The sequence below is a fragment of the Capra hircus genome, chromosome 13 (assembly GCF_001704415.2).
Source record: "Capra hircus breed San Clemente chromosome 13, ASM170441v1, whole genome shotgun sequence".
Lineage (NCBI taxonomy): Eukaryota > Metazoa > Chordata > Mammalia > Artiodactyla > Bovidae > Capra > Capra hircus.
The window spans coordinates 127,688-148,933 of record NC_030820.1 but is presented as its reverse complement, the minus strand read 5'-3'; the positions used below and the strand labels follow the sequence as shown (position 1 = coordinate 148,933).

Below are 21,246 nucleotides of genomic sequence, written 5' to 3'. Positions count from 1 at the left end.
GATTAATTGACCACAGGTACGTAGGCTTCTCTCTGGACTTTCTGTCTTGTTCCATTGATCATTCAGTATATTTCTGTTTTTGTGCTAGTACTGTGTTCTGATTACTGAAGCTTGCAGAGTAGTCTGCAGTCAGGGTACCTGATTCTTTTGGTTCTTGCTTTTCTTTCTCAAGACTGCTTTTCTATTTGGGGTCTTTTGTTTCCACACACACTGTAAATTTTTTTGTTCTAGTTGTGTGAAAAATGCCATTGGTAATTTGATAGAAATTGCACTGAATCTGTAGATTGCTTTGTACACTATAGTTATTTTGACAGTTATACAGTTATAATGTCACTTTCATTTCTGTATTTCAGTTTCCTCTCTTTCCTTCTTAGTTTAGGTAAGGGTTTATTGATATTGTTTGTTTCTTTCAGGAAATGAACTTACAGTTCTTGCATATGAGCACTGGGCTGGCACACCAGGCCTCTGCACATGGGCAATGTGTTTAGAGGTGTTGCTTAGCAACGATCATTCTGGGATGAAAGATTCCAAACCATTGAGCTTCCCAGCTGGGAGGTTGTGGCGGGACGGATATGGCTTACCTGTAGTGTTTGTGTTGGGTTTAGGGGACTGTGAAGAGCCGAGGGAGAGGTGAGGTGTGTTTAGAGTCCATAGGGTCTGCGATGAAGAAGATTTTTGGCTTTGGGAGTAAGAAGGGTGTGTTGCCCTTTGGCTCCTCCATCAACCTGGTGAGAGACAGTGGTCATGGAATCAACTTCCAGCCCAGGTACCACATCCAAGACAACGATCTCAGAAAGATTCACAAAGCTGCCATTGTGGGCAACGTAGCCAAAGTGCAGCATGTTCTGTTGTTTGGAAAAAATGGCCTGAATGACAGGGACAAGATGAAGAGGTAAGCGGGGTGGAAGGGCCTGGCAGAGATCCCTCCTGTGAGTTTCCCCTCCAAGGCTCCTAGATACCTTCCTGGGATCCAGCACCCCGTAAACTTTATAGGCAGCAAAAAGCCTTAGCTGATTTTGGACCCACTTATAATTCCTCTTATAGAGCTTAACTGATAGTTTTGAAGTCATTTAACTGCATGTTGGTAATCACAGAAATGAAATGAAACATGAATAGCATCTGTTTTTCCTTTCTTCCTCCTGCTTTTTGTTTGCATGGGTTAGCATGATGTACTTATGAGTAAAAGCTCTGAAGTTATATAGCCTTCAAGAAATCTTCTGAACTTTCTGGCTCTCACATTTTTTCTCATGTGATTTATGAAAGCACTTCTTCATGGATCGCCTATTGTGGATCATGGCAGTGGAGAGATTTCTGATGTTGTCAATATCTTATTTTTAATGTATATATTTTTTACACTGCAAGGTTATATATTACAGAAAACTGCATAGTGAGCAAAATAATTCCCATGCCAAATCAACTTCTGTATTAAAAATTCTTCAGATACATTTCAATATCCATTTTATATCAGTGTACACTTAGGTATATGTGTTCTTTGATGAAGGACCTTAGAAGACAGCTTTGAAGTTGGAAGCTGGCTGTGTCCTTGCATAGGAAGGCATTTTCTTAGGATGTATGGTCTTTCTATATTTAAAGCAAATCAACATTTCATGGTTTTAAAGATTTTGGGTTACATATGCTGTCTTTAATTGTTGTGATGAAATTAAAAGTTTTGTATAGTAGAGGAAGATTTGCCCTTCTAGATATCAAAATGTGCTATAAGTGCCCACAAAGTGTTCATTTACTAACGACTGAAAAGATACATAAATGAATGGAACAGAATGCCCAAACACCCAAATGTATGTAAAACTTTAGAACTTGAAAATGATGAACTTTTCTGTGAGAAATGATAAACTGTGTATAGATGGTGGAGAAATAACCTGGTAAAAGAGAAAAGTAACTCAATTTTTATCTCACGAAAAAGTTTCAGGTAGAGTATGTATCAAATATTTCAAATATGCACAGTGATAAAATTACCAGAATAAAACTCAGATTCCTATTTATACATTTTTTATCTGCTGACAGAGACCTTCTGTTTTTTTCTATTTCTACTGTTTCTTAACCTTAATTTTTTAAAATTGGAGAATAATTGCTTTACAATGTTGTGTTGTGTTCTGCTGTATAACATCATAAATCAGTTGTAAGTATACATATATCCCCTTCCTTGTGAGCCTCCCTCCCACCCCAAAGACCTTTCTAAGAATGATTTCAGAAGTAAGAATTCTTGAGTTTCCTGGATTTTGGCACACACACACAAAGAAACAAAAGAAAAGAAATCTGGATGTTGATTTAACATTTTAACAACACAAACAATTTAAAACTGTCTGTAGATCAAGCTGTCTATAGGCAAGTCAGATTAGTAGACAGGGCTTGTCTTTTTGGCACTAACAGGAATGTGGCACAGATAAAAATGATTTCTCACTTTCACATTTTTTAAAGAATTTGAGGATTGATATTTTCTGACAACTATCAGATTGATATTTTCTGACAACTTTTCAGAAGTCAAGGGAATCTAGGGAGTTCCTTGGTCGTCCAGTGGTTAAGACCCACTGCTGTGGGCCCAGGGTTCGATACCTGGTGGGGGAACCTAAATCCTGCCAGCTACTGGGATATATTGTACAACATGGGGAATATAGCAAATGTCATATAATAACTTTAAATGGAGTATGACCTATAAAAATTGTGAATCACTATGTTGTGTACCTATAATATATAGTAATATGTAATATGCATCATCTATATTTTAATTAAAAAGAAGAAACCTTAGACAAAAAGACCTTATGGTAATTAGACCAACAGGAAAAATGAGAAATGAGCAAACAAAAATGCTACCAATTATAGTTGTGCAGACATTGTGAATTATACATTTCGTTCCAATGTCAGAGACATTAAAATGTCAGAAAATGAACATATTAGAATCATTGAAGTACAGTATTGTCTCTAATCCTCAAAATGTATCTGCAAAGGAGGTATGATATCCTTTGACTTCATTGAGATGTTGTCCTTGTAAAATAGTAGTAATAATAATAAGTATGATTATATTATCTAACAGTTACTGAGTTGTTACCTGTGCCAGGAATGGTTCTAAACTCTGCATGGATCTCATTTAAGCATTGCAGTGCTGTCCTGTGAGAGAACTATTTCTCTCTCTCCATTTTGTTGTTGAGGAACTTGAGGCACAGAGAGGCTGAGCGACAGCTAAGTGACAGAGTGAAAGTCAAATTCAAACCCAAGTTGAGCTGAATCTCAAGGTAATGGTCGTTCAATTCAAGTAAATTTTTCTTTCATTACTGTGTTAAGAGGAGCTAAAGCTAATATATAATGTTCTTTCTCCAGAAGGAAATGAAATATTTGTTTTAGAGCGATAAGAATAGCATGCTATTGAATGTTTTCAATTACAAGAACAATTGTTTGTTTTGAAACAGGAACACTACAGTTTCCTGAAAATTCCTCTTGCTTTCATAGGACTGCCCTCCACTTGGCCTGTGCCAATGGCCATTCAGCGGTGGTAACTCTGCTCCTGGAAAAACAATGCCTGCTTAACCTCTGTGACAATGAAAACAGGACAGTGCTGATGAAGGTATGGGGCAGCGAACCGTGTCCACACGAGGTGGATGTGATTTAACTACTGAGACTAAAGTGAATGCATCTCATTTAAATATAGCAAACTGGTGAAGCTTGTGGACCGTTTACTTTGAATTCCTAGAATTTACACTCTGTTTCTTGGTGCAACGCTGACAGGCCATAGAATGCCAAGAAGAGGAGTGTGTGACTCTTCTGCTGGAGGATGGTGCTGACCCAAATGTCATGGACGTCAGTGGGAACACCACTCTCCACTATGCTGTCTTTTGCCAGAATATATCACTCGCAGCAAAGCTGCTTCCCTGCAATGCCCATATAGAAGCCAGGAACAAGGTATATCTCAACTAACTTTATTTACAAAATATTTGCAAAGCATTTTTTTAAACTAAAAGTGTTTTATTCCTAACTATGTAAATAGGTAAACTGAATAGTGTCCATCAAGCCCTGTTAGCATGGAAATAATTCCAAAGCCACTGCAGGGGTGGGGAAAAATGTTGGGAGCCCACAGAGAGGGCAAAGCTCTGTCTCCTAGCCAGCCGTCTATCCCAGAAGGAAGATTTCCCATCAGAACGTGCCAGAGAGTGGGTGGTAGGCTCAGAGCCCACAAATGATGAAGGCCTGTGGGAAATGAAATGATGTGAGGAGTGGCTGCTTCCAGGGGCTCAGGGAATGGGTGTCCCTGAGGGTGGGTGGGAGGAGGATGGAGACCCAGTGCCCGTGAGGGGGAGCCAGGTGAGTGTAAGTGGGCCTGGGAGGCAGCAGGCCTAGAGCCTTGAGCCCTCCAGGACCCTGGTTCTGAGATCCAGTCAAGAGGGTCAGGTCATGTTTGACACCCAGCAAGGGTGTTCATTTGTGCTGGTGACCGCTTGGTTCGCGATGTACACCTACGGGTCTCCCATGCTCAGCCCCGGGGAGCTGCTCAGTGGGGTTGCAGCTGTACATGTGGAACTGGTGGTGGCGAAGCCGCCTCTCTTGCTTTCTCCAGGACACAAGTGACGTCCTGCAGCTGCAGCCCCACCAAGAACTCCCTCCACTCTCACAGGTGGGCTCAGTTTTTCATCTTTGGAAGCTCCAGCCTTCCCTGTGTCAAAGTATTTTGAAGGAACCAAATTGTCTATGATTTCACTTTAAATCATGATATTTCTCAAGCATTAGAGAATAAACCATTCCTTTATGTGTTTATGACTGGTATTTGTGATAACACTGCACTTGTTAAAGGTAAAACATTTTCCAAATATTTTCCTCCACTTAAGTGTGTGTGTGTTTGTTTTTTTGTTTTTTTTTTTTTTTTTGTTTTTTTTTTTTTTTGTAATCAGTCTAAAATAAAACAGTAAAGAAAAATTTGCCTCAGTAGACTTTGTCTTGAAATTCAAACATAATGAAAGCATTTTACAACATATTAGAAATCTTGCTGCTGTTCACAAATTCCCATTTTATGAAAAATGGTTTATATAAACACAGTTTCTCTCTCATTGCCCAAGTCTTAAGAGGGTAAAAGGAAAGGAAAAGGAACAAGCAAGTGAAAAGTGCAAGCCAAGCTGGAATTTTGGCAGTTGGGAAATGCCAAGAAGATGATTTATTTATTTAATATTTATTTATTTGGCTGAGCTGGGCTTAGTTTCAGCATGTAGGATCTAGTTTCCTGACCACGGGTCAAACCCAGGCCCTCTTTCCTGGGAGCATTGAGACCCAGCCATGGAAGTCCCGAGATTTTGTTTTGTGCTTTTTATTCCCTTCAGTTTATATATTTCTTATACACTTTTCTGTTTTCAGGGAAAATAGTTGTTATTTTGAAAAAGAGTGTGAGTGAATTGTAAACTTGCCTAGGTGCCATTTTTAAGAAGACTCTGATACAAACAGACTGACAGTGAACAGGTGGTGATTAAGTTGGAATTAAGAGAGAAGAGCTGGAGAAGGCAATGGCAACCCACTCCAGTGGAAAATCCCATGGACAAAGGAGCCTAGTAGGCTGCAGTCCATGGGGTTGCTAAGAGTAGGGCACGACTGAGCTACTTTACTGAAGAGCAAATAACTACCTGATATTACCCTATTCTGGCAGAACCATCCACTTAGATAAGAGTCTAGACTCTGCTCTCCCATCTAGAATGTCTTGATGGTAAGGAAGTAAGGGGTTTATAAATAATGAGATCAGGTTGCCTTTTGGTTTTACTAGTCCCTGTTCTACCACTGTTTACCCAGGAAAATTAAAAAAAAAACTGCAGTTTTGATGACTCTTGCCTCTTACAATTTTCTTTTTTATTCAAACCTTCATGTAAGAGAAGGAATTGGCCGTGTGAGTAAGAGATGATACTGGAGTGGTTGCTGCACTAATTCTCAGCTATATTCTGCTGGTGAACCACAGTTATTTGGGAAAACTTATTTTTAAAATGTATTAGCCTAGGCTGTTTGCTGTAGATTTTGACTGAGTAAATTGAGGAATGCTTGGGCGTGTGTATTTAGAACCATTCCCTTGAGATTCTGATCCAATCCTTGATGAATAACTATGGAGTGAATACATGTAATTTCTAAATGCACCCTTCACAAAAGAAAGTAGTCTCCTGAAGTGTTGGAGTTTGATCAATGCTAGCTACTTCCATCAGCTCCCTCCTTTCCAACAATATTAGCCTGACTTTTTCTCTGCCCCTGTGTTTGAGACATTAAAAGGAGTATCTTTGGCAATATCTATGGGCTTGAACAATAACTCCTTTTCCTTCCAATCACTCATCATTCAGTGACAGTCCGAGAGTCTTTAGCGATTTGCTCATGGTGAAGTCACTTCGTCTATAGAGTCTGACCCTTTAAGGATTTTGCACCTTCACTTATTGTTCAAGTCATTAGGTCAACAGATGTTTGTTACTAACAGGCTTTTCCTGATTGAAGTAATATTAACTCATGAGCTTTTTTTAGTGTCAGCTGCAGGACAGACTCTTGCAGTTTGTCTGTTAGAATTGCTGATCCCTGGCATAAGCAGATGAGAGCTTTAAAACCCGTGAAGTTAGTAACAGTACAGAGGAGAATTGTTTTAAGCATTTATTTTCAGCAGGCTTGGTAACTCATGATCCCTTTTATTAACAATCTAGAAGAATTCTAGAGATAGACTGTAGTTTCAACAGGCATTGGAAACATTCTTGACTGTGAATTATGAGTCTTTTTAAAAGAATTTATGTTTACTTGAATTATGAGTCTTAATAGCCATATTTATTACATATTGGGACCCACACTTTTTGTGAAACATATGATACTAAAGAAAGGAAAAGCTTCACATACCAATATTTGCTTTATACCCACCTGTTTGGAAACAGCAAACATAAAACCAGAAGTGGGCCGTAAATCAAACATGGCCCTTGGATATGTTTAGTTTACCTCCACAAACTGAGTCAACATTTCAAATTTAGGAGGCTCATGCAGAATTTCAGGCTTCTCCAAGGACCAAATCTAGACCCCCTTGAGCCCTTCCTACTGTTTGGTCTACGTGCAGAAGCCACCCCTTCTGTGTGGGACATGTGTTTTTGGGGTTACCGGTCTCACCTGGCTTTTTCACTTACTCAGGTCATCAGCTTTCCATCCATAAGCATTTGAGTTTCCAATTTTTGATTGATAGTTTATTTTGATAAATATTTGAAGGTTTTTAAAGACAGTCTAATTAATCTATAATTGATTTCATATCTAAAAAAAATTCTTAAGAATGGGATTGAATTTTTCAAATTAGAATTGTTAAGTTGGTTGTGGCAGTTTCGCACTGAATAACTCTCACAAAAACACAAGATTATAAGAGATAGCACAGGGAGAGCTGGTGGAAGAGCAACTCCCCGAGAAAATGTTAAGCATGTATTTATTGGTAATTTTATGCTGCAGTCTTTAACTAAGAGCAGTAAAGCAAGACAGACACCAGAACTTTAGGATTTTGGAAGGTTCCTCCTGGCCATCTGGAGGTGATCACATGAGAGTCATCAAGAAGGGTCTTTGAAGATAAGGTGGGGAGGGCACTCATTCTGCATGCAGTTAGCATCTAGCTAATGCTGACCTCTCAGCCAGAACGTCTAACTTAAGGAAGGGCAGTGGAAAGAGAAGCAAGGAAGAGAGAATGAGTAAGATTAAATTCCAGGAGACATTTCTGAGAAAGCAGTAAAACAGGGTTCCTACAGTTGATTTTTTGAAAAAAAAAAAAAAAAAAAGAAAGAAAAAATTTCTCTCTTTGCATGTTCATGTAGAGAGTAATAGTCCCACTGGAATGTCTGTAAACCTTTTGAGTTTACTCATGGTCATCCTTGGAGAGGTTATGCATGCTACAGATAGTATTATATATTTCTGCCTCAGCATTGTCCCTAAAACATGCAGTTGATACAGTAGCTAAATGATACCCGCACCCCCTGCATTGGGAGCTTGACACTGAGCCACTGGACCACCAGGGAAGGCCCAGAGGAGGAGCATATTAAAGAGAGAGAAGGTGCACAGGGCAGTGAGGAGGGGGCTCTCTTTCATTTACTTTCTGACTTTTATTCTTAAGTTCAGAGAATCTATTGCATGATTTTAATTTCAGTTTAGAAATAGGTTAACTGGTACATTAGAAATGGTTTTCCCTGTTTTACAGGATGACCTGACACCGCTGTTACTTGTGATACGTGAAAGGAGAGGGCAAATGGTGGAGTTTTTAGTAAAGAAAGAAACAAATATACATGCTGTTGATAAGATGAAAAGGTACTGTTGTTCTTTTTCTTTTTTAAAACCCTTCGTGCTGTTCTAGGATTATAATATCAAGGTTAAATGAATAAGAGGGTTCATTTGTGATCAGCACATCATCACTTAGGTAGAAAATCAATTATTCTGACTAGGAATTATGAGCAGTATATAGCAGGAATGTATAGCAGGATTCATATTCCTTCATAATATTGACTGATGTCATATGCAACCTCTTTTTGTTTGGTTGGTTCATCTTGTAATAGCTGAGGGATTTCAAATTAGTTTTATTAGCTTTGTGAAATATGGATTTTGCTTTTTAGTTTACTTCATGACAATATTGAGTTTCTTAATTCTTTTAAAAGAATTCTTTAACCTTTACTTTATATGTATATATTTTTATAAGATGCATAGTAAACCTAAAAGACTTGATTTTGCCTTTTGGATAATTCTTTGTTTTAAATTACTTTGTTTGAAGAATGCTGATGTTACTAGGTTGCAAAAGAGTCAGATACAACATAGCGACTAAATAACAACAGCCACAAAAAGGTAATTATTACTCACTGTCACCAGATCCTGTGGGCTCATCAGTTTTTATCCTTTCTCATTTTAGTACATTTTGATATTTTCATTTTTAATGCAGGTAGAAGGAAGAAAGGTAGCTTTGATTGGATAAACAGTTCCTTTAACAAAGACAAGTCAGAGGTGGACGATACAGACGAAAATGATGGGCTTTAGATTCAGGCTAGGTTCAATTCCTAGGTTTCCTACCAATTAGGGTTATCATCAGCAAATAAGTTTCCTGATAAAAAAGGCAAATAGTAATGCATCTTTCAAAGGTGCCTGTGTTTAAGAAAGATTTCATATATAGTATTTCATTTTTAATGCCTATCACATGCTTGTCCACATCATTAACTGCCACCATGACTATGTTTATTCCCATTATTATCAATATTTTTGATTTAAACCTGCAAGTAGCCTTTCCTTAACCCAACCTCTAGCCGACTTTGAAGCTGAATATATCAGACTAAGGAGGAAATGGGGGAATTTATCCCTTAGATAGTCATCTGCCTCAGATAAGTGACCTCAGTATCATTTCTTGTCCATCAAGGACTTTATTATTATTTTTAAAAAACATTTATTTATTTGGCTGCGTGGGGTCCTAGTTGTGGGAACTCTTAGTTGCAGCATATGGGGTCAAGTTCCCTGACCAGGGATGGAATCTAGGCCACCTGCAATGGGAGCCCGGAGTCTTATCCACTGGCCCACCAGGGAAGTCCCCATCAGGGACTTTTGAAATAGTAAGTGCTCCTACCTGGCATCCTAGTGGGACAGGAAGCTTCTTTTCCATCCCTTCATTTTAGCCTTGGAGGTAATTTGCAAAGATGAACACTTGAGCCTGTAAATGGTCAGTTCTTCATGAAAGGGCAAGGTGTTCACTTGGTAAAGCATATCAAATTAACTGTTTAAGGAAGTCAACTCAACTTCCTGAGGCTGAAGTCATCTCTCTGTTGTTTTAGAGCAGCCCTCATGCTTGCTGTCAAGTATGAATCAGCAAATGTCATCAGACTTCTCCTTCAGCAAGGTGCTGACATCTTTTCTCAAGATGTTTTTGGATGGACTGTAGAAGAATATGCTGTTATTGGTGGCTTTAATATGTAAGTGTTCACATTAAAATGCTAGTTCTCACTAAACTGCAGCTAAAAATAATTTTAACTGTTACTTGCTACATGACCAGTGAGAGTTCCAGTTTGGTGCAGGCAGTTTGGAGAGTGGTGGTGAGATGTTCCCCCTCCAGAGCTGAAAGCCAAGCAAAGGCCAATTAGTTACTCTTGGCTGTGGGCTTCGGGTGCTTTATCTCAGGACATGTAGACCTTAATCCTTAGAAAGCTTGACATTAGCCATTTCATTCTGAGTGTGACCTCTTGGTATGGCGTATGAACAGTGTCACAGTTGTGATATTTCTAACTAGTTCTTTGGGTCTTGAAATACTTAGTTTAGCAGCAAATCCTGTTTTCCCTTAAGGACTTGCCTTTCTATATGCTTCTGCTTGAATTTTCCAAGAACCCGGAGGATTCCCTAAGGTCAACGAGACAGTCCTCTTCCACTAGTCATTTGGAGGGGATAAAATAGTTCCTTCTCATCACTCTGTTGCTTGCATTGACTCTACTGCTGCAGCACTGCTGCTACAGCTGGTCTTGACAGGGTCTGCTTGGCAGCCGGATCTGGAGTCTGGATGTGGCTCTATAAAGACCTTTAATAAAATCATTTTAAAAGGAAAAAAAGAAACTCATCCTGCAGGGCTCACGATTGACCTTTGCTCCCAGGCTGCCCCTCTGGGTCCAGGTTCCCCAGCCTTTAAGGTGATGCACACGTCAACTTCAGAGTGAGAGCTCCTGTGTTCTCATATATACGCTTGTCACTCAGTCACTATTGCAGACAAAGCACCAGCACCCAGTTCGGGCAGCTGGGCCGCCTAGCTTCCCCCTTCACTCAGAGACCTTGTGTGGAGCCCACGTGGAAGCCTAGATCTTCCCGATGAGGTGCCCTTGAGGCTCTTATTTATCTTTTCTGCTAGCAGATGTCAGTGGGGACCATTTTAGGCTCTCAGAGAGGGTCAAGTGCTCCTGTAGAGATTGAGCAGACTTCCCCTTCCCCTTTGTATCTAGACTTGAACTTCAAGGCGGCTTTTTGTCCTGCGGGGGCACCTTTTCTTAGGTCACAGGTTCCCTGTCATCCTTCCCAGAGTAGTGGGTGCCAGCTTGCCTGAGATTCCCTAATTATGCTTGGCCCCTCAAGGGATCTGTTTCCTGTAATAATGAAAATCTTCCAACGGATTTCTGTCTGCCTCCACCTTAAATGTTTTCAGAATCTGCCCCATAAGGAACCCATTCAGCAGAAATCCCTAAATCTCAAGTAAGATAGTTGGAATTTAGAGAGGTAAGCCCTATCTAGAGCTTGCCAGTAACTGTAAGAGTAGGGATATGTCTTCCAAGTGAATTGGAGAGGAACATAGAGATTAAAAATCATTGTCAGAAAGATCTGCTGGTTCGGAGTTTGAGTAGGTAGAGAAGGAAGAGTAGTGGTCCAGGGCAGGTCTTGATTGTGATTAGTTTTCTGCTCTTGGTGTAATTATCTGCAATAATGGGGAATCATTATGTTCTCTAATGTAGTGAATGCCTATGTTATAAATAAATTTAGGTACACATTATCTAAAAGCTGAGATTCCCTACATTACAAACCACAAAGAACAGCTAATCACCAACAGTTTCATGCAACACTTGAATGTTAAACATATGAAAAGGCACACATTGGGATTTACTTGGAATTCCAAAGTAGTTACAGCAATAAAGTTGAAAATGAAATTATTCCACTTTTTGACTGTTTCTGCAAGCATTTTGGGGGCATATTATCTCATTACATCCTGTTGACCCTCTTGTGAAATAAGGTAGTAATATCCCAGTTGTGTAGAGGAAGACTTTGAACTGAAGAGAAACAACTCCTCCAGGAACCAAGAGCAGTTGGTTATAGAACTAGGATTTGCAAGCTCGAGAGATTTTTCATATGCCAAGCTAAATCTAGTTAATTACTGGAGCTGTACGGCCCTGAGTTCATGATTACTTCATCTTCCTTTTCTTTCTCCTTTCCTTTCAGCTCAGTCGCTCAGTCATATTCGACTCTTTGGGACCCCATGAACCGCAGCATGCCAGGCCTCCCAGTCCATCACCAACTCCCAGAGTTTACCCAAAATCATGTCCACTGTGTCGGTGATGCCATCCAACCATCTCATCTCCTGTTGTCCCCTTCTCCTCCTGCCTTCAATCTTTCCCAGCATCAGGGTCTTTTCAAATGAGTCTGCTCTTCGCATCAGTTGGCCAAAATATTGGAGTTTCAGCTTTAACATCAGTCCTTCCAATGAACACCCAGGACTGATTTCCTTTAGGATGGACTGGTTGGATCTCCTTGCAGTCCAAGGGACTCTCAAGAGTCTTTTCCAAGACCACAGTCCAGAAGCATCAATTCTTCTGTGCTCAGCTTTCTTTATAGTCCAACTCTCACATCCATACATGACTACTGGAAAAGCCATAACCTTGACTAGACGGACCTTTGTGGAGAAAGTAATGTCTCTGCTTTTGAATATGCTAAGTTGGTCTAACTTTCTTTCCAAGGAGTAAGCATCTTTTAATTTCTTGGCTGCAGTAACCATCTGCAGTGATTTTGGAGCCCCCCCAAAAAAGTCAGTCACTGTTTCCCCATCTATTTCCCATGAAATGATGGGACTGGATGCCATGATCTTCGTTTTCTGAATGTTGAGCTTTAAGCCAACTTTTTCACTCTCTTCTTTCACTTTCACCAAGAGGCTTTTTAGTTCTTCTTCACTTTCTGCCGTAACGGTGGTGTTATCTGCATATCTGAGGTTATTGATATTTCTCCCGGCAATCTTGATTCCAGATTGTGCTTCATCCAGCCCAGTGTTTCTCATGATGTACTCTGCATATAAGTTAAATAAGCAGGGTAAAAATATACCTTTACTTTTTCCTTTACTACATGCTAAATAAAAGTTTATAGAACTTAGAAACTTGAAAAGTATGCGACAATTGAAGTTTTGATATTATCTCTGGTATTGCCTGAAATGATCTAAGAATTTGGTAGTTGTTTTTCATATCGGTGTTAAAATATTATTTATCATATTTTTAATATATAGCTTTCGCCAACTGGTTTCTGAATATAAAGAAAAGAGATCTAAAACTTCTGAAAATAGCAACCCAGATACGTCATCTGACACGAAATTACTCTCAGTGATTCTGCCATAGATAAAGTAAAAATGAGGAAGTTTCAATAATGAAAGAACTGTGAAAAAGTTAGTGTAAATTGCATGTGAATTTTATTTTTTAAATTAATTTCTTTATACTCTAGTATTCAGAATTCTTTAAGAAGTTAATTGTAGGTGATTTAACATCAAAGACAGTATTGCCTGAAAAGAAATCCATCTCTTTAGTATGGCCCCTAAAGTCCTTAGATCTTTGTGTAAATCAGAAAAAAATTTTTAAGTGAGTATGATGTATATTTCATCTATAGTCATAGCATAGCAGATTGGACATCTTATGAAAGTGAGCTTTCATTTTTAGAAATGGTTTGCATTTAGTGAATGAATAGTTAGTAGTTACTGTGTAGTGATTAGTCTCACTAAAATAGTTACCATCAGTAAAACTGGGAACTTGAATAATCCCTTCCTGGTAAGATAAGAAATGATAAACAATAACTGCAAAGCTGAGCCAGTGTGCAGCATAGTAGTGAGAGATTATTCCCGAAAGATAACTACCAATTGTACAGAAGGCAGAAAAGCAATGCCTGGTTGAGAACCAGTTATTTTGCCTCTTGTACCAAGCAGGTCTAGATTACCAACTTCATTCCTTATAGATCCAGAGAGAATGAGATAGGTTGACTTCATTAGGATCAGATATTTTCTTTTCTGTGTTGGACAATTGTCATGAGAGTGTAGTTTTGTAAGAACAAGATGTTCTCTTGCCATCAGTTAAAAGATTATCATAATAGATATTCAAATAGAACAACTTGGGACTCTGCAGGTTCTAATAAAAGCCCCAAAATACTTTGCATTCACAAAAACAGCATTAGGTCCACTGGATCTAGCATCTAGGACATTGTACAGGGTATCCAATGATTCCTTTAATTGAGTGAAGTGAAAGTGAAGTCACTCAGTTGTGTCTGACTCTTTGCGATCTAATCAAAGGGGGCTTCCCAGGTGGCTCATTAGTAAAGAATCCACCCGCCAACGCAGGAGATACAGTTTGATCCCTGTGTTGGGAAGATCCCCTGGAGAAGAAAATGGCAACCCACTCCAGTACTCTTGCCTGGGTAATCCCATGGACAGAAGGACCTGGTGAGCTGTAGTCCATGCAGTCACAAGAGTCAGGCATGATTTGGTGACTGAACAACAAAAACTGTAGGTTGGTTTATTACACTAGTCAGAGGAGATACAGAGATGACAGTGTCTTGGTCTTCAATACACTCAGAATAGAGTTATCTCTGGTTAATTTCTGTATTTTTCTAAAGAAAAATTTCAAAAAAACATGCTTATTTGTTTGTTCATTTGTTCACTAAACAGATAACTTTCAAGTGTCTTTTATGTACTAAGCATTGTTCTGATGTCACAGGGTACAAACATTGAAAAATAACTGCCCCTGCTCTCCTTGCTCAAGCTTGCAGTGCTCCTCTCCCCGTGAAGTCACTGCATGTGTCATCCCTCCAGCATCAGATCATGACGACCCCTGGGAAATATTGTCCAACAGCACCAGAGTCTGTGGCTCCCTCCATCCTTCCCTCCCTCCCCTTGTTCATCAGCTTAGGATATGATGATGTATGGCTTCCAAGCTGAAAAAGCATGATTTCTATAAACATTAGCCATATAATGGGAAGGATTGATATAGTGATATCCCTCACTAGTACACACCACTCTTTGGACCATCCTGCTCTGTATGGTTCAGATACTCTTGAGCAATGGAAGGAGATAGTCTCAAGAGATTCTTTTTAAACATGTTAGTATATATATATGCACAGAAGCTGAACTTTTTAAAAGAAGTTTCATATCTATATATGTGTAGTTCGAGAGAGAACTTTTTAAAAAGTTCAGCTTCTGTGTACCCTACTTCATGCTCACCACTACAAGTCTATTCCCCATTCTCACCACTGAGTTGAGCCCCTTTACCCATTTGCCCTCCCCTACCTGCCTTTCTAGAGATTATCCTTTCTAAACCTGGAATCACTACGTCTTTCATGCTTCTCTTGCCTTTGGAAAGAGGGCCAGGAAGAGAAGACTTTTGTTTCCAATGTTTTACCTTGCTCTGAGGTTCAGTGCCTTTGACCAAGCTTCCCTGTGATAGGGCGTTTTCATTGTGAACTGAAGAGCCAGAGAAGTTGTCATGTCCCAGCAAGACACCTATAGTGTCTGTTCAGTGCTCCAGGCAATAGAAATCCAGAAATACTGTGCTGTTTAAGTGTGCTATTGTCAGCTTATAGTGCTGATTGTATTAATGGTGTAGTATCATTTTCTCTCAGTCTCCTGGAGTTTGGTTAGGATTATGGTCATTGTAAAGAGCAGTTCTTTTCTTTGTTATTTTGTTTTGCGTTTGATGACTATAAAGGGGAGGAGTGGTTCTTAGGCATTAGTGGCCTACGAGTATTGTACAACCACTGTTCCCTTCCTCTAGTGTGGCCTCTGGGTGTGGTTTGAAAGGAATACTTTTAAACAAAGCCTCAGTCTTGAGGTTTTAATATTCTGTATTTTTCTTCCGTTGATTTAAAATGTATATTGCTTTTTTCTTTAATAGTGGATGAGAGTTCTGAAGAGGACTCTTCAAGGAGGTAGGATTTTATGGATGTTTTAAATTATATGTTTAACTGAGGGAACATGGAGAAGAGAAACTAATGTTTTTTGAGTGTTCTACTCTGGGTTAGACACTGCATTATGTGCTTAACATTTGTGACCTCATAGAGTCATCATAGCAGCTTTGTAAAGTAGCTGTGTCCTACTTTTACTTAATTATGCAACTGTGGTTTTAGGAGGTTTGACAGTTGGCCTTCCTGGCTCTCAGGTCCACTCCCATTGCCCTCAGCAGAGACTGAGAAGTACCCATGTAGCATATAAGTTAAAGATATAAATTATTTCTTTCACTTGAGTACATTTTAAGTTTTGACATTGTGGGGAAACTCCCTGTACTCCCTTAGAGTAAAGGAGAGAAGTGGTGCCATCTCAGTAAGTGGTATTCCTACTGACAGACCAAGACTCCCATTTTTGACGGACTCAGATTCGTCTCTGAACCTTGAACAGACAATGGAGAAGGAAAAGCCTATTCTTCTGCTTTGTTTTCAGTCATCAGGTTTATTCCAGTTTGGGCAAACGAGAATTATTGCAATCCATCTATTGGATTTTCAGTTCAGCTATTAGAACTTTTAGTGAAAACAAATTATTTCTAGGCTCTGCTGATACATTGGCTGTCACTCTCTGTTATGGAAACTAAGAATGAGTGTTAACTAGATATTTCATAGGTTGGGAGAGATGGATGCAGAAATAGGTAACAAAAAACTTTTTTGGAGACTTCCCTGGGGGTGCAATGGCTAAGATGGTTAGTAAGACATCTTCCAATGTAGGCAGTGTGGGTTTGCTACTCGGTCGGAGAAGCTAAGATCTCACATGACCCGGGGTCAGACAGCGAAAAAATAAAATAGAAGCATCATTGGAACTAATTCAGTAAAGACTTTAAAAGTGGTCCACATAAAGAAATCTTTAAAAAATTAAAAAAATAAAGCTGTTTTAAAACAGGCCAAATTTTATTAATGTCAAGAAAGTTCATTTAATATATAGACAAACTTTCGCTTTTTTTTTCCTTTTGTTCAAGGACATGAGCTCACTTATTTTTATTGTATGTTTTTGCTTTAAAGGTTTCCCAATAAACATGGCGTTGATTTAGGGCCTACATGAAACGATGATATCTTAGATTTTAAAACTAAGGTAAAGTGTTCTGTTGTGAAATTAGTTTTCCTGCTCTGAAATTAGTTTCATGTAGTATTTACTCTTATGATTAGACAGTGGAAGTGACAAATAGATTCAAGGGATTAGATCTGATAAACAGAGTGCCTGAAGAACTATGGATGGAGATTCATGACATTGTACAAGAGGCAGTTCTCAAGACCATCCCCAAGAAAAAGAAAAGCAAGAGGCAAAATGGTTGTCTGAGGAGGCCTTCCAAATAGCTAAGGAAAGAAGAGAAGCAAAAGGCAAAGGAGAAATGGAAAGATATATCCATTTGAATGCAGAGTTCGAAAGAATAGCAAAGAGAGATAAGAAAGCCTTTCTCAGTGGTGAATGCAGAGAAATAGAGGAAACAATAGAATGAGATCTCTTGAAGAAAATTAGAGATACCATGGGAACATTTCATGCAAAGATGGACACCATAAAGGATGAAATGGTATGGACATAACAGAAGCAGAAGATATTAAGATGAGGTGGCAAGAATACACAGAACTCTACAAAAAAGATCTTTATGACCCAGATAACCAGGATGGTGTGATCACTCACCTAGAGCCAAACATCCTGGAATGCGAAGTCAAGTAGGCCTTAAGAAGCATCACTATGAGCAAAGCTAGTGGAGGTGATGAAATTGCAGTTGAGCTATTTCAAATCCTCAAAGATGATGCTGTGAAAGTGCTGCACTCAATGTGCCAGCAAGTCTGGAAAACTCATCAGTGGCCACAGGACTGGAAAAGGTCAGTTTTCCTTCCAATCCCAAAGAAAGGCAATGCCAAGGAATGTTCAAACTACCACATAATGGCACACATCTCACATGCTAGCAAAGAAATGCTCAAAATTTTCCAAGCCAGGCTTCAAGAGTACGTGAACCATGAACTTCAGATGTTCAAGCTGGATTTAGAAAAGGCAGAGGAACCAGAGATCAAATTCTCAACATCCTCTGAATCATAGAAAAAGCAAGTGAGTTCCAGAAATGCATCTACTTCTGTTTTATTGACTGTGCTAAACCATTTGACTCCGTGGATCCCAACAAATTGTAGAAAATTCTTCAAGGGATGGGAATACCAGACCATCTGACCTGCCTCTGGAGAAATCTGTATACAGGACAAGAAGCAACAGTTAGGACTGGATATGGAACAATAGACTGGTTTCAAATCAAGAAAGGAGTACATCAAGGATGTAAATTGTCACCCTGCTTATTTAACTTATATGCAGAGTACATCATGTGAAATGCCTGCCTGGATGAAGCACAAGCTGGAATCAAGATAGCAAGAAGAAATATCAATAATCTCAGATACAAAGATGACACCACCATGGTGGCAGAAATTGAAGAAGAACTAAAGAGCCTCTTGATGAAAATAAAAGAAGAGAGTGAAAAAATTGGCTTAAACTCAACATTCAGAAAACTAAGATCATGGTATCTGGCCCCATCACTTCATGGCAGATAGATGAGGAAACAATGGAAACAGTGACAGACTTCTTTTGGGGGGCTTCAAAATCACTGCAGATGGTGACTGCAGCCATGAAATTAAAAGATGCTTGCTCCTTGGATGAAAAGCTATGCCCAACCTAGACAGCAGATTGAAAAGCAGGGACATTACTTTGCCAGCAAAGTTCTGGCAAAGCTATGGTTTCATATGGTGTTTCTAGTAGTCTAAGCTATGGTTTTTCTAGTAGTCATGTATGGATGTGAGAGTTTGACTATAAAACAGGCTCAGTGCCAAATAATTGCTGCTTTTGAACTGTGGTGTTGGAGAAGACTCTTCAGAGTCCCTTGGACTGCAAGGAGATCCAATGAGTCCATTCTAAAGGAAATCAGTCCTGAATATTCATTGAAAGGACTGATGCTGAAGCTGAAACTCCAATAGTTTGGTCATCTGATGCGAAGAACTGACTCATTGGAAAATACCAGTTCTGGGAAAGTTTGAAGGCGGGAGGAGAAGGGGACGACAGAGGATGAGATGGTTGGATGGCATCACCGACTTAATGGACAAGAGTCTGTAAAACCTCTGGGAGTTGGTGATGAACAGGGAAGCCTGGTGTGCTGCAGTCCATGGGATCGCAAAGAGTCGCACACAACTGAGCAACTGAACTGAGCTGAACTGAGGTTGATATTTTCATAAAATTTGAAGAACAGTGTAGATGCATAAAATGTATTAATAAAATCATATGAAACAGAGGCTTTGCTCATAGTATAAGCATGAGAATACTGAATAGTATAAGGCTTAAGAATACTGATATGTTACCAATCTAGTGTATATAAATTCTAGATCTATGTTTTTCCACATACATTATTATACTTCTTTTTTCCATAAAGTTTGTTCTTGACTAGAAATGTCTCACTTTTTCCTTTATTCTTCCTCCTCTACCTTTTTTAAATTTTTTTAAAAAATATTTACTGTTAACCTAAATTTTTCCTTGCAGAACACATTTCTTCAGTGTCTGTTCTTTCAGTCCACCTCTCTCTGTCTATATTGTGAACATGTTTGCTTATAGCTTTCTATTTAGAGTGTGGCTTTCATTCATGATCATTGCCCTATGGCTTTAACCTTGTTTTTTCCCTGTTTCATGGAAGCAGCTGAATTTTTTCCCCTGTTTCATTGGTCTCTAGTTGTTTGACAAACAGAATAGAAGTAGCTTATCCTGTTTGCAGTTCTAGCCCATCTAAATAAGGTTCTGTTAAAACCTAAACTTTCATATTTCCCTTCACAAGTGATAATCTATGTATATATTAATCATGGAAGTAAATTTCAAGATATAGCAATTAATTTAAATGTCTTAGTTTTTCAATAGTGCTCTAAACTACTGGGGATAAATTATTACCCTAGAACATTTTGGAAGAGAAAGTAATCTAGTAGGTGTCCTATTATTTGTATAGCAGTCAATTAGGGATAAGGAGAGGAACATCTGGGGCTTCTGGTGTCATCTGTCATAATCCTTTCCCCATGAGCAGGTCAGTCAGTGACAGAACTGGGATTTGAATCTACATCTGAATGACTCCAGAGCCTGTGCTCTTTGTGTTAGATCATAGAGGAATGGGGGATATTATAATTCTTTTATTCAGGTTGATACTTGTTACATTCTTCAAGCTCTTATTTTCTTCTCCAGCATGTCCTGAAATCAAAGTTAACGAAACTATGAAGGCTTCTCAGCAATCCAAGAGAAACAGTAAGTTATTTGAGGACTGTCTTCCTGGTGTTATTCCTTGATTTGAAATGACACATGTTCTCATGTGCTCTCTCCTGTAGTAGAAGCAACATGTGGCATTTTGAGACCAGAGAGTACAACTTTGTCTGAGGACAGTAATTCTGACAGTAACGTTGAAGATGTGGTTGAAACATTTCCCAAACCATCACCCTGGTTGGAGGGCATCTGTCACCCTGCCTTCCCATCGCCTAAGCCTGTTTCAAAAATTCTCAAGTCTGTAGCAGGCCTTGGTCATACCAAGGTAAGTTGTTTTGTTTGTAACTCTTCTTTCCCTGTATTTGTTCACAAACCAGTCCCCTGATCCTTATGGTGACAAAAAGGATCCCACCACAGAAATAGAAGCCCTCAAAGTCACGATATAAAAAAGGTGTGATAATAAGAGCCATACATGTGCCTGATTCAGATTTATAAATATCGGCATACTAACTGGGCCGTTAATGAAAGAAGAGAATCACAAAGCACTGAGGAAGAACAACTAGATGAATATGAAGATGGGGAGGAGGAGGATGAAGGGGACGAATTCCTTTTAGAAGGGCAAGATAAATATCAGATGGAATGATGGTGAAGATGAGACAGATATTATACAAACACAACAGAAATAGTGGGGGTCAGTCAGACCAGGAACTCTATATTATAAATATGCAAGAAATTATTTCAAATTCAACTTAAGAAGAGAATGCGAGGTCGTAAAAAAACAATGCTCAAACTCTTTTGAATGACATATAGCTGATTTTTATGCAGAACTAAAAAAAAAAGTGACCTAATTTTTTTTGGTGGTTGTTTTTGAGGTTGGTGGTGGTTCTTGTTGTTTCATTGAATTGAAGTGTAGTCAATTTAAAATACTGTGTAAGTTTCAGGTGTACAGGAATGTGATTTGTTTATACTTGTGTATGTGTATATATATATATATATATATATATACATTTTGAATATACTTCCCTCTGGAAGTTCATTTAAATGTGAAGTGATTTCTCTTTTTAAAAAAATTCTCACTTTGAAATTAATGAAGCAATGTCTTCTATTTAACCTAGCAAAACTTTTGTTTAGAGATAATTCAAGATGAGTCCTGTTTTAGGCTTTTGGAGATGTGTTATGAAATAAGAATTTCTGGCCCTTCTGTTTCTTGTGGTTTCTAACTTCAGTTCAGTTCAGTCACTCAGTTGTGTCCGACGCTAAATACTTAATGTACTTATCTAATTTATCTTACTGTTTGCTATAACATTGGTGGGTTTTTT

The 21,246-nt window shown here is 38.9% G+C and overlaps 1 pseudogene; it reads left to right on the top strand.

Annotated features, from left to right (window-relative positions):
* Positions 663-21,246, top strand: part of LOC108637346 — a 63,948-nt pseudogene continuing 43,364 nt past the window's right edge.